Genomic DNA, 14,934 nt, shown 5'->3' with positions numbered 1-14,934 from the left:
ACTCAGGGAGTCCGGTAATAATAGCTTCATGGAGAATTTGGAGGCAGTTTCGCCAACACTTCAGGTTGGGGGTAGGGTCAAGAGAAATGCCGATTCGGGGGAATCACAAATTTGAACCAGGGAAGTGGGACGTAAATTTTCGGAAATGGGAGCAGAAGGGGATTAAGACACTAAAAGATTTGTTTCTTGGGGGTCAGTTTTCAGGATTGAAGGAGCTGGGAGTGAAGTATGGGCTGCAACAGGGGGAAATGTTTAGATAGATGCAGGTTCGAGATTTTTCCAGGAAGGAGATACAGAGCTTCCCGGTGGAGCCGGCCTCCACCTTGTTGGAGGAGGTGCTGAGGATAGGGGGACCGGAGAAGGGGGTAGTGTCGGCAGTTTACGGGGCTATTTTGGAAGAGGAGAAGGCACCACTGGAAGGGATCAAAGCAAAGTGGGAGGAAGAGTTGGTAGTGGATATGGAGGAGGGGTCCTGGTGTGAGGTGCCCCGGAGAGTGAAAGCCTCCACCTTGTGCGCAAGGTTGGGGCTGACACAGCTGAAGGTGGTATATAGAGCACACCTCACGAGGGCGAGGATGAGTTGGCTCTTTGATGATGTGTGTGAACGTTGTGGGGGTAGCCCAGCATATCACGTTCATATGTTTTGGTCCTGTCCAAAGCTGGAGGATTACTGGTAGGAGGTTTTTAGGATAATCTCTAAAGTGGTGCACGTGAAACTAGACCTGGGCCCTCGGGAGGCCATATTCGGGGTGTCGGACCGGCCGGTGTTGGAAACGGGTGCGGAGGCAGATGTTGTATCCTTCGCCTCATTGATCGCCCGAAGGCGGATCCTGTTGGGCTGGAGAGCAACCTCTCCACCCTGTGCCCTGGTGTGGCAGGGGAACCTGTTGGAATTCTTGACTCTTGAGAAGGTTAAGTTTGAACTGAGGGGAAGGATAGAGTGGTTTTACAATTCATGGGCGTTATTCATTATGCACTTTCAAGAATTGTATAACATCGAACATTAGTTGGGGGGGGGAGGGGGACTGTGTGTGTTAATGGTGACCATGGGTGATTCCTGATTTCCTTTGTTATTTGCTTATGTTAACATGCGGGCAGTTTGGACCCAGATTTAAGGACTGGGTAAAGCTATTATATAAGGAGCCGAGGGCCAGTGTCCGCACAAATAACATCAGCTGAGAATACTTTCCTCTCCACCGTGGGACTTGGCAGGGATGTCCTATGTCACTCATGCTGTTTGCACTCGCGATTGAGCCATTGGCCATCGCATTAAGAAGTTTGGGAGTATGGAAAGAGATAGTGCGGGGGGGGATAGAGCATAGGGTGTCTTTATATGGCTATGACTTGCTGTTATATGTGTCGGAACCAAGTGTGTCAATAGGGGGAATACTGGAGCTGCTTCGGGTGTTTAGGTCTTTCTCGGGTTACAAATCAAATCTAGACAAGAGTGAATATTTTGTGGTGTCTCGTCCGGGGGTGGCGGCAGGGCTGTTATTCAGTAGGGTAGGGACTCACTTTAGATACCTGGGGGTGGAGGTTGCTCGGGATTGTGGGGGGGGAGGGGGGGGCTCCGTAGGTACAACATTTCTAATTTGGTGGGGAGAGTAAAAGATGTTCTGGAAGGTGGGATGGTCTCCCTCTGTCGCTGGCAGGTCGGGTACAGGCAGCTAAAATGAATGTGCTGCCGCGATTCCTGTTTATTTTTCAATGCCTGCCGATTTTCCTGATGACCTCATTCATATGGGGAGGGAAGGTGGCCAGAATTAAAAAGGTGCTACCACAGAGAGGAAGGCAGGCAGGGGGTTTGAGTCTTCTGAACCTGATGTATTATTACTGGGTGCTGAATGTGGAGAAGGTATGGAGCTGGGTCAGAGGGATTGACTCCCAATGGGTCAGAATGGAGGAGAGTTTGGGTAGGGGGTCGGGATTGAAGGCGCTAGCGACAGCGCCACTCCCGACGGCCCTGGAGAGATACACAGGGAGTCCGGTAGTAATAGCTTTGTTGAGAATTTGGAGACAGTTTCGACAGTACTTCAGGTTGGGGGCAAGGTCAATGGAAATGCCGATTCGGGGGAACCATCGATTTGAGCCAGGGAAGTGGGATGGAAATTTTCGGAGATGGGAGGAGAAAGGAATTAGGATACTAAAAGATTTATTTCTTGGGGGTCGTTTTACGGGATCGAAGGAGCTGGGAGTGAAGTATGGGATGGAGCAGGGGGAAATATTTAGATACATGCAGGTTCGAGACTTTGCCAGCAAGGAGATTCAGAACTTCCCAGCAGAGCTGGCTTCCACATTGCTGGAGGAGGTGCTGACGACAGGGGGACTGGAGAAGGGGATAGTATTGTCGGTTTACGGGGCTATTTTGGAGGAGGAGAAGGCGCCGCTAGAAGGGATCAAGGCAAAGTGGGAGGAAGAGTTGGGTGAGGGTATGGAGGAGGGGCTCTGGTGTGAGGTGTTCCGGAGGGTGAACGCCTCCACCTTGTGTGCGAGGTTGGGGTTGATACAGCTGAAGGTGGTGTATAGAGCGCACCTTAAAGGGTGAGGATGAGCCAGCTTTTTGAGGGGGTAGATGTGTGTGAACGTTGCGGGGTGGCCCCGCAAACCACGTTCATATGGTTTGGTCTTATCCAAAGCTGGAGGATTACTGGAAGGTGTTTAGGCTAATCTCTAAACTGTTGCAAGTGAAACTGGACCGGGGCCCTCGGGAGGCCATATTCGGGTGTCGGACCAGCCGGGGTTGGAAACGGGTGCGGAGGCAGATGTTGTAGCCTTCGCCTCATTGATCGCCCGAAGGTGGATTCTGTTAGGGTGGAGATCAACCTCTCCACCCTGTACCCAGGCGTGGCAAGGGGGGGGGGGGGGGACCTGCTGGAATTCTTGACGCTTGCAAAGGTCAAATTTGAACTGAGGGGAAGGATGGAGGGGGTCTACAATTCATGGGCATCATTCATTGTGCACTTTCGAGAATTGGATCACATCGAACATCAGTGGGGTTGGGGGCTGGGAGGGTTGGGGGAGGGGGGCTGTGTGTGTTATTGGTGACTATGGGTGATTCCTGATTCCTTTTTGTCATTTGTTATGTGTTAACATGCGGGCTAATGTCTGGGGTTTGGTGGGAGGATGGGATCGTTGTTATTGATATGGGGATTGATATTTCATTCGTTACTGATTATTGTTTATTGTTGGGTGTAAATTTGGGAGAAAATGTGAAAAAGAAGAATAAAAAATATTTTAAAAAAGAAATCTACAAGTTGTGAATCTTTGGAATTCTCTACCCCAGAGGGCTGTGGACGCTCAGTCATTGAGTGTGTTTAAAGCAGAGACTGACAGATTTCTAAATACCAATAACACAAAGGGATATGGGGATAGTGTGGGGAAAAAGGCATTGAAGTGGATGATCAGCCATGATCGTATTGAATGGTGGAGCAGGCTCGATGGGCTGAATGGCCAACTCCTGCTCCTATGTTCCAATGATACAAAGATAGGTAGGAAAGTAAATTGTGAAGAGGACATAAGGAGGTTAAAAAGGTACATGTTAAATGAGTGGGACAAAATCTGGCAAATTGAGAATAATGTGGGAAAATGTGTAATTGTCCATTTTGTCAGGAAGAACAAAAAGGCTTATTACCTAAATGGTGAGAGATTGCAGAGCTCTGAGATTCAGAGGGATCTGGGTGTCTAAGAGCATGAATCACAAAAGGCGAGTATACAGGTACAGCAAGTAATTAGGATAGCTAATAGAATGTTATCGTTTATTGTGAGGGGAATTGAATACAAAAGTAGGGAGGTTATGCTTCAGTTATACAGGACATTGGTGAGACCACATCTGGAGCACTGTGTACAGTATTGCTCTCATTTAAGGAATGGTGTCAATGTGTTGGAAGCAGTTCAGAGAAGGTTTACTGGACTCATAACTGGAATTGGAGGCTGGTCTTATGAGGAATGATTGGACAGGCTGGGCTTGTGTCCGATGGAGTTTAGGTGACGTGATTGAACAGTAGAAGATGCTGAGGAGCCTTGACAGGGTGGATGTGGAAAGGATGTTTTCTCTTGTGGGAGAATCTAGAAATTGGAGTCACTTCAAAAGCAATAACTTGTCCATTTAAGGCAGAGGAGAACTTCTTTCTCAGGGGGTTGGGAGTCTTTGGAACTCTCTTCCTCGAAGGGCAGTGGAAGCAGAGTCTGTGAATGTTTTTAAGGCAGAGCTGGATAGATTCTTGAAAATCAAGGGGGTGAAAGTTTATCAGGGGTAGGTGGGAATAAGACCAGAGGAAATAGGAACAGGAGTAGGCCATTCGGCCTTTCCAGCCTGCAACACCTTACAATTGGATCATGGCTGAAACCAACATTTCTCACGTTCACTTTCCTGCCCTTTCCCTGTAATCCTAGGTTCCCTCACTGATCAAAAATCTATCTCAGCCTGAAATATACACAAGGACTCTGTCCCCACAACTCTCTCAGGTCCAAAGACTCTCCAAAGAATTTCATAGAACATGGAACATTACTGCGCAGTACAGGCCCTTCGGTCCTCGATGTTGCGCCGACCTGTGAAACCACTCTAAAGCCCATCTACACTATTCCCTTATCGTCCATATGTCTATCCAATGACCATTTGAATGTCCTTAGTGTTGGCGAGTCCACTACTGTTGCAGGCAGGGCATTCCATGCCCTTACTACTGAGTAAAGAACCCTCTGACATCTGTCCTATATCTATCTCCCCTCAATTTAAAGCTATGTCCCCTCGTGCTAGACATCACCATCCGAGGAAAAAGGCTCTCACTGTCCACCCTATCCAATCCTCTGATCATCTTGTATGCCTCAATTAAGTCACCTCTTAACCTTCTTCTCTCTAACGAAAACAGCCTCAAGTCCCTCAGCCTTTCCTCATAAGATCTTCCCTCCATACCAGGCAACATTCTGGTAAATCTCCTCTGCACCCTTTCCAATGCTTCCACATCCTTCCTATAATGCGGCGACCAGAATTGCACGCAATACACCAAATGCGGCCGCACCAGAGTTTTGTACAGCTGCAACATGACCTCATGGCTCCGAAACTCAATACCTCTACCAATAAAAGCTAACACACCATACGCCTTCTTAACAACCCTCTCAAACTGAGTGGCAACTTTCAGGGATCTATGTACATGGACACCAAGATCTCTCTGCTCATCCACACTGCCAAGAATCTTACCAATAGCCCAGTGCTCTGTCTTCCTGTTATTCCTTCCAAAATGAATCACCTCACACTTTTCTGCATTAAACTCCATTTGCACCTCTCAGCCCAGCACTGCAGCTTATCTATGTCCCTCTGTAACTTGTAACATCCTTCTGCACTGTCCACAACTCCACCGACTTTAGTGTCATCTGCAAATTTACTCACCCATCCTTCTACGCCCTCCTCCAGGTCATTTATAAAAATGACAAACAGCAGTGGCCCCAAAACAGATCCTTGTGGTTCACCACTAGTAACTAGACTCCAGCCTGAACATTTCCCATCAACCACCACCCTTTGTCTTCTTCCAGCGAGCCAATTTCGGATCCAAACTGCTAAATCATCCTGAATCCCATGCCTCCGTATTTTCTGCAGTAGCCTACCGTGGGAAACCTTATCAAACACTTTACTGAAATCCAGATACACCACATCAACTGCTTTACCCTCAGCCACCTGTTTGGTCACCTTCTCAAAGAACTCAATAAGGTTTGTGAGGCACGACCCACCCTTCACAAAACCGTGTTGACTATCTCTAATCAAATTATTCCTTTCCAGATGAATATACATCCTATCTCTTATAAATCTTTCTAAGATTTTGCCCACAACAGAAGTAAGGCTCACTGATCTATAGTTACCAGGGTTGTCCCTCCTCCCCTTCTTGAACAAGGGGACAAAATTTGCTATCCTCCAGTCTTCTGGCACTATTCCTGTAGACAAAGATGACTTAAAGATCAAAGCCAAAGGCTCAGCAATCTCCTCCCTAGCTCCCCAGAGAATCCTAGGACAAATCCCATCCGGCCCAGGGGACTTATCTATTTTCGCACTTTCCAGAATTGCTAACACCTCCTCCTTATGAACCTCAAGCCCTTCTAGTCTAGTAGCCTGAATCTCAGATTTCTCCTCGACAACATTGTCTTTTTCCTGTGTGAATACTGACGAAAAATATTCATTTAGCACCTCTGCTATCTCCTCGGACTCCACGCACAACTTCCCACTACTGTCCTTGACTGGCCCTACTCTTACCGACTGTCCTTGACTGGCCCTACTCTTACCCTAGTCATTCTTTTATTCCTGACATATCTATAGAAAGCTTGAGGGTTATCCTTGATCCTACCTGCCAAAGACTTCTCATGTTCCCTCCTGGCTCTTCTTAGCTCTCTCTTTAGGTCCTTCCGAGCAAATTTGTAACTCTCGAGCGCCCAAACTGAACCTTCACGTCTCATCTTTACATCAGCCTCCTTCTTCCTCTTGGCAAGTGTTTCGACTGCTTTAGTAAACCACGGTTCCCTTGCGCGACCACTTCCTCCCTGCCTGACAGGTACATACTTATCAAGGACACGCAGTAGCTGTTCCTTGAACAAGCTCCACATTTCCATTGTCCATCCCCTGCAGTTTTCCTCTCCATCCTAAGTCTTGCCTCATAGCATCATAATTGCCTTACACCAGATATAACTCTTGCCCTGCGGTATATACCTATCCCTTTTGATCACTAAAGTAAACGTAATCGAATTGTGGTCACTATCACCAAAGTGCTCACTTACCTCCAAATCTAACACCTGTCCTGGTTCATTACCCAGTACCAAATCCAATATGGCCTCTCTTCTCGTTGGCCTATCTACTGTTGCTCATTTTAGCCTTAGTTTACTTATTCTTATTCTGTCACCTTTGCTCATGAGTCGCCAGGTATCTTTCTGATACCGCCACGTGGTTCAAGTCCGAGTAATGATTAATAATCCAACACACCGCTTAGTAAGAGTTAAATCAACGCTCATTTATTATATACAGCAATTAATACTTATACATTCAATCTACTGCTAAACTACTTCCTACAACTAACAGGCCAATACGTAACTTTGGAAATGGCCCACCAGGTCAGGGAAACGAATGGTCTTTTGAATGGGTTCTGAGCCTGCGGGAATCAAAAGCTGGTACAGGTCGATAGTCAGGAGTGTCTATCTGGTAGCGATCGCTGGAGTAAAACTTACGTTATCTTGCAGAAGGGTTTCGAAGGGTCGAGTTGAACTTGGCCCCTATTCTTATAGTCCCCAGGGGCTTCCCGCCTCTTGGGGCAGATCTTGTACCTGGTTCCAAGTGATTGGACTTGGTCCCAATCACTTGGTTCGACGTTCTCCAATACTGGAGCGATTCCTTGATCGAGGGGTGGATGTTTACCTTCCTTTGTGTCAGCTCCTGCTGGCGCCGAAAGGTCTGGGTCGGCTTTGTGTTGCTAATTTGTAGCAATTGTTCCTGGGGATGGCTGATTAATATGCAGATGGCTGGGTTGTTGTGATGTTGATGGTTGCAGGTATCGATTCGGTCTGGCTTCCCCAGAGGCGAATACAATGTTTTACCTGCAGCTGTCTGTTTGAGTCCTGTTGGCTGATTTTCCCATCAGCCTCTTCCGTTCGCCATTTTAAATCGGGGTTTGGCCATTCTAATCGGGAGTTAGCCATTTTAAGTGGCTACATTCTCTCCTTGTGATCCTAACGCGAAGCGTGAAGGATCACATCATTTTTTTCTTTCCATTCCCTGACCGGGGGGTGGGGGGACACCTCCTACATGGCCTCTGCTCTGACCATAGCTATGCACAAAAAATTTTAACTAACAATTCTAAGGGCGCTATGTCAGACAGGGGCATGCATTACAAAATAACAAACTTGGAACCTCTAACTTATCCTTAGTACACTACACTCGCTAAACATTTCATTATCCTACCTTCCTCAGGCATACAACAAAATCACATCATTCCATATAATCTTTCCTGGCTTGGCAGTCAAGCTCAGGATCATACAATTGTTTTGCTTATGAAAAAGTTTGTACATTTCTTTATTTATAACAACAATAAACGCAAGTGAATGCACTTTATTATTGCATTCGCGGGGGTCGGGGGTCTGGTCGTAACCGAACATAGGGGATCTGATCCTATATACCGGGGTTCGAGCGCGGTAGGCTCTCCTTCTCCATTTACGTAGGCGCATAGTCTGCACTACACAGCAGAGTATCGCCAACGCCAACAGTTCTTCGATCACATAGGACAGGGAGTACCAGGTTATGAACCTGGCACACCAGGATGATGCAGTGTCGCTGGTGACTGGGCTCTGGGTACTGCGTGGCAGTGAAACATTAACGGCTGGGAGGTTTGAAGTCATGGGGTTCGCGGTCACGCGCAACCAAATGTCCAAAAGTAGTGTGTTGATCACGATGAAGGAAGTCCTCATGGCTGTTCTCTTTTCCTTTTCTTTCTTCTCTTTTTATTTTCTCCGATCCTGGAGCTTCTGGAGTTCTGTAGGAACAAGCATAGTACCTGTAACTATCTTTGTTTAATATATGGGATGCTAGTGTGTCTGTCCTTTGGTGTCAATTATTCCCTTATAATTGGTCACTATGTGTGACTCCCTTATTTTTTTTTCAAAACAAGTTTTAGGACACGGCACACTTCCCAATCATGAACCAGTGCTGAGTTACCATCCAAATGTTCCAGGATGTAAATAGCATATGGCGGCAACCTAAAGGTTATCTAAAACAAATAAAAAACTTTTTGAAATGAAAGATGTCAAATGAGGTGCGTATGGGCCGCGACGGGTAAGAGATGGATGGAGTCCCCGGGTAGGACGGCTACCAATGCCGTATCTCTCCTACCCGAGCGTAGTTGACCAGCGGGGGGGGTCCCCAGGCAGGGCGGGTCTCACGCCGTTTCTCCACTGCCTGAGCAACCGACAAGAACGGGCAAAAATGTAGTCATCGTGGTGGGGCTGCCATAGTGGTTCTATCGTTCGAACCAGAAGGGCAGTTACAATCGGGCGTCTGATACCCGAACAAATATCAGCTGAAAAGCTAGTTCCTCTGAACGAGCGTGTGGTCTCTTGACCAGTATCTGCAGATAAGCTAGTTCCGCTGAACAAGCGTGTGGAAAAAAAATTCTCCTGTCGGACAAACAACATTGAACAAACTTACTAACAACATAAAACATTCTGCAGGTTCCATCAGAAAGAACAACACTTTTCCCAAGCGGTTCCTTTAAAACGTCATCTGGACACCTCAGTTCTCGGTTGCGAACAGGGTCGCAAAGGGGTTGGCGGTTTGGGAGTCAGACCCGAGGTCGTCACCTTCTCCCGGGTGCCAAACTCTGGAGTGGATTAGGGCTGAAAGGGCTGCCTGGTGTGAGTTGGGGTCGCTCTCGTCATTGCGGACGAGGCGGTATGTGTTGTCACGGTTCCAGTAATTGGTGTCTAGTTGGGTGGGGACAAAATCGGGGTTGTCAGTGTGGTTCGGTGGTCGGTGGTGGGGTTTGTTCAGAAAAGTGATCAGGATGGGATCGCTTGGATCGTAGTCGGAGTCACTGGGCGTGGGTCCGTTTGCATGGGGATAGTAGGGAGGAGTGCTGTGGCTCTCGCCCGAGTCCCAGTCGCTGTCTCTGCTGCTGCAGTCTGTGGGCGTTCCGGGGCGGAGTGTATATTTCGGGGGTCGAGTCTGTGGCTGGGCTGGATGTCGTGGGGGTTGGTCGGGTTATGTTGGCTGTGGGCGGGGTGTGGTCTGCTGCGTCAAGCATGACGTGGTGTGCGTGGTTCGACTGTGCTCCATAAGCCTTTAACTGGTTGATATGAAACCACGCAGTCTTACAATTGGGGTACTTTATTTTGTAAACGGATGGGCTTACTTTGTCCGCAATGGAATATGGACCCGAGTATTTTGGTGCCAGGAATGTGCTGGGGTTATACACAGACAGCATCACTTGCTGTCCGATATCGTACTCCGTTGCATGCACTGTCTTGTCGAAACAAGCCTTGCTCTGTTTCTTCTTGGTGCCCAATTTTACCGCGGCTGCTAGCTGAGCCGTTTTAACATTAGCAACTAATTGCTCCACGGCTTTCTCGTATGTGAGGGCCGTTACTTCGGGGCTGGTCAGGTCTAAACCTAACAAGTATTCTGTCCCTTTCATGGGGCGTCCGGTCATGGGTGTGTGTGGGGACACCATTTTAAAAAGTGTAAATCTGGAGATGATAGTTGACTGTGCCAACATTTTTGTGAATGTAAGAAAAACTTGTTAAAAGAAAAATTGTTAAGATAAAGAATTAATTAAGTTGTAAATGTTATACAAGTTTGTGTTAAGCAAATCGTAAATTTAGTTCTGAGTTGAGATCAGAGCTAAGCTTGCAAGTTGCAGTAATTCAATTTGAATTTTCAAACATTTTTAAGTTTAAAAAAAAAACACTGTTAGAACCTTTTCAATCGCTTTGCCAAAAAAACCCAAAAAAAACGCGCAAGTAGAGACAGGAAAGACGCGGGTCAAACAAGAGATGAGCTACGTAGTTCAATGGCTGGCCTTGAATTGACAGAAAATGATTAATTCAATAATTTAGAAAATGTTCACTAAAAGTTCCGACTGCACCTGTAACATTGTCTGCACTAATTCCAGAACCAACAGAGTATAATAATTGATATCCAGTCACTGCTCCCAGATTCCAATTATGCCAGTAACTCAAGCCCTTTTGGGTGATAGTATGGGTCCTGATTTACCATCTTCACGATCAGTAGAGAAAGAGGAGCTCTGTTTCGCAAGCCCAGTTAGCTCTAGAACCAGATCTCGGACAGCGAGAGAAGGGCTTGATCTTCACCAGAAACAATTAAGTATACCACCTAAGTCCCTCCAAACTAAGGTGAAACCGCAAGGTTTGTAGAACAAAGGAAGCTGCAACAGATGATTTTGAAGAGAAAGAACTCCCTCTAGTGACAGGGAGAGATGTCGAAGAACCAGAGGAAATAGCTAGAGTGCCCCCTGGTGAGATTCGGAGACAGTTGCCGATTAGGAAGATACCAAACCCACCCAAAGGGACCCTCAGCTCCTTTTTATGGCCCACCGTATGCATCAACAGCTTTACAACCGCCGCCCCCTCTGAGGGGCCATTGGTCTACTGGGAGACGAGGACGGGGCAGATATAGAGGGAGCAATGCATGTTATAATTGCGGCCGTGCAGATCACTGGCAACAGGAATGCCCCTTTAAAAGACAGGCAGGAGAAGGAGATTACCCGACCCAAAGGAGGGGGTACCCACCAAGGGGAGGACAGGTGAGATACACTGACTTCTTCCAGGAAAACCCTTTCCCAACACAGGATTGACTAGCTAATTTAGTCATAAGGACTCTCCAATCGGACAGGGAACCTATTATCTCTCTGCAGATAGGAGATCAACATCACTCATTTGTAATCGACACTGGAGCAGCCATGTCTTCTGTGCAATCAGAACTTCGACTACCACTATCCGACCACACGCAGCAATTGTCGGGGTTCCAAGGACAGGTGTGTGAGTATCCTATTTCTGAACCTGTGACAGTCACTTACGAGAATAAGTCTGCAGATCATCAGTTTGTAGTGACTACTGGATTGGACTGTAACTTGTTGGCCCGAGATTTACTGTGTATCTTCCAGCTACAGCTAGAGTGCGGAGACGAGGGGGTAACGGTTAAATCATGGAGGATGAGACAACAGTGCTATATTTCTATCACCCCCAGTGGTGGACGTTAGACATTGAACATTCACTGCATCACGTTACCCTGGCCTATGACAGAACTGGACAAAACAGGGAGTTGGAGGACAAATACCGGCCATTAATTGGGACCGAATGGCCACTCAAGGTTACAGCCACAGTCACGGGAAAAGAAGGTACAGCCGATTTTGTTACAATACCACCACATTTATGGCCACAGTCAGCTTCGGTAAGCCCTCATATTACACGTCAGGTCCACGACCAGTACCATGCCAGGGATCTGGGGCAAATGGTAAGGAGGGCAGTGGATCATTTGGATCCAACAGAAGTACGCACTTCAAGTCATGCCGGACGGCACTACCATAAAATATTTTGAGGTCCCTGAAACAACGAACACTCGACTGCAGCATCACTGGGGACATGATGTGTTGGAATATGTCAATCCACAGGTCTGGGCGGAATACCCATCACAAGTGGGAAAGACAAATGTTACACCTATAAAGGTAATGATTAAGGATCATGTAAAGCTACCTTCCATTCGGCAATACCCCCTGAAATCCCAAGCTGCTCTGTCAATAGACAAATTAATTCAAGAGCTGTTGCAACAGGGTATTGTGGTCCCTTGCCAATCAGAATGTAACACCCCCATACTTGCTATGCCTAAACCAGCCAAACCAGACCAGTACCGATTAGTACAGGATTTACGTTCAATCAATGCCATCGCATAGCCGTTACATGCTCTCACCCTCCAACAGGATATTACGGTGTATAGCTCCCACTCGGTCATCGCACTATTGGGGCAACTGCAGACTCAGCATCTTACCGCAGCTCGTCAGAATAGGTATGAGGTATACCTTTTGAACAATCCACGTCTGACATTTAACCACTGTACCACTATCAATCCAGCCTGTTTTCTTCGTGGTCCCCCCGTCCATGAAGACGCACCTGGCCACGACTGTTTAGCCTTGATTCAGGAAACTACCACAATAAGGGGCGATTTGAGTGACATTTCGTCAGAACAACCTGACATGATTATGTGTGATCAAATATCCCACCGGGGTTTAGTTAATGACTTACTGCAGGCCCTCCTTATGCCCGCGCAGATTTCCGTTATTAAATGCGCTGCCCACACAAATGGTACAACCCCAGTTGACGTTGGTAATGAACGAGCAGATTGTGCAGCGCGGACAGCCACGCAAATTCAGCAAGTGATGGTGCCTAAAATGTTAAGTCAGACTAAACGATCTACTATTAATATGTCTGCTTCTGACAAGTCAATGCCAACCATCCAAGACGTCATAAGGTTACAGGAGGACGCTCCTGAGAGTGATAAACAAATATGGAAACGGTTAGGTTGTACATATGATTCTGTTTCCTCTTTATGGACCACGCCAGCACATCAGACTTGTATGTCTGATGTACTGGCTTTATGGGTCATTGAATGTGTACACTTTGCAACTCATTGTGGGGCTCGAGGGACTAGTGATTTTTTGCTGGACACTTGGTGCAGGGGTTGGCCCAGAGCATCAGTAATCGGTGTTTGATTTGTCAGCAATATAACACCGGAAAAGGTATCCCTTGTGGGATGGGGCAAACCCCGTTGCCCAGTGGTCCCTTTGAGACGCTCCAAATGGATTACATTGAGTTGGAAAGGTGTCAATGTTATAAATATGTTTTGGTCATTGTGGATGTGTTCAGCAGATGGGTCGAGGCGTATCCGACTATCGATAATAAAGCTGCTACTGTGGTTAAAGTCTTGATGCGGGAAATCATTCCCCGGTACAGTAGACCAGCTCAGTTGAGTTCTGATAACGGGCCTCATTTTCTTGGACAGATTAACCTGCCTCCCTTCTCCAGTGCTATTTTACAGGTGTGGAGCATGATGGGGTGGCTACGCACCGTCTGTGTGATATTTGGCCTCACCTCGCTTGGAGTGTTACTGGCGATGGACATGGAAAAGGGGAATATTATCTATGTTTGTAACCCCAACCAATCTACAAGGATACATCACCTATGCAAAGGTGATGTTCTTCGCTGCCCCCCTATACGAGGACATGGTATCGACTCATGGAAGGTCGTCAAAGTTAAGGAGAATGCAGGACTCATGAAGCAATTGCACCGGTCCCGGCGATGGGAAGGGAATATTATATGGACATTGCCTTGTTTTTGGAATACATGTAAATTTGATTTTGGATGTGTTAAGATTGGTGCAATAAAGCGTAGGAAGAGGCTATGAGAAAGAGAGAGGGACTAGAGAGAGGACGGGGCGTGTGAGAAGGGAAGTACAGCTAGAACGTAGGTTACCGGGAGATACACTTAAGTTAGTTAAAGGCCAAACTGAGGAAAACCCGGGTAGTATGAATCTCTTTTACCAGATTTACCACCGCTTGTATGGCCAGGGACGGGTTGTCTGCTACCCGAACCCCGCAGCGGTGTCTAGGTTATTTTCTGTTTCACCGCTTTGGGGCACTCCCCAAACGGTGGTTCATTGTCAGCATTCCGAGCCACTGTCTGAGCAAGTCACTCTTCCTTACGATCCGGGTTCAGCACCACCGGCTATTTGCCTTCCCCTTCCTCGGGATAATTCCCATTCACAGTATGATAGGCTGCAACGGTGGAGGGCGTACATACCTAGCCACTTCACTCCCAATAGGGATTCCCGGTCGTACGAGAATTGTTTCCGCAGTGAAGGATACGGCTGTTTGCTGGTAGAGGTGGAAACGAATATAACATGTCTGTTCCCCACCTGTACGGACAGGAGGTGCCATATCACCCAGGCGTCTGGCCAATGTATTTGTTACAACACCACTTGCGTTCCATTGAACGCCGGCCTCCAGCTCCTTTGTGGCTGGGCGAATGTCTCTCATATCACTGTTGGGACTAGGGCTTTCCGCATTGCTAGGCGGCCCAAATGGGCATTTCAAAGCTGGATAAACTGGGCTACTGGGGGATCCTTACGCAACCAATATACTGATTGTGATGCTAGCCTGCACACGGAGCAAGGATACTACTTTTTATTTAATGGCACAGCGACCAACGTTTTGTCACCCCCATTTCCCCGCCAAATTGCTATAGGGACTCTAGTCCCTACCACAGTCCCCTGCCCTTCGGCGTGGCAGCTGCATAATCAGTTAGCACGCCGGGCAGTCTCTGCTGAATTTTGCGAGAACTGGAAAAAACCTCAGGTTCTCGCACCCAACCGGGGCCACTCAGCCGGGTGGGGGATTCTGAGCG

This window comes from Scyliorhinus torazame, chromosome 5, assembly GCF_047496885.1.
Source record: "Scyliorhinus torazame isolate Kashiwa2021f chromosome 5, sScyTor2.1, whole genome shotgun sequence".
In the NCBI taxonomy this organism is placed as follows: Eukaryota; Metazoa; Chordata; class Chondrichthyes; order Carcharhiniformes; family Scyliorhinidae; genus Scyliorhinus; species Scyliorhinus torazame.
This window is presented reverse-complemented; position numbering follows the sequence as displayed.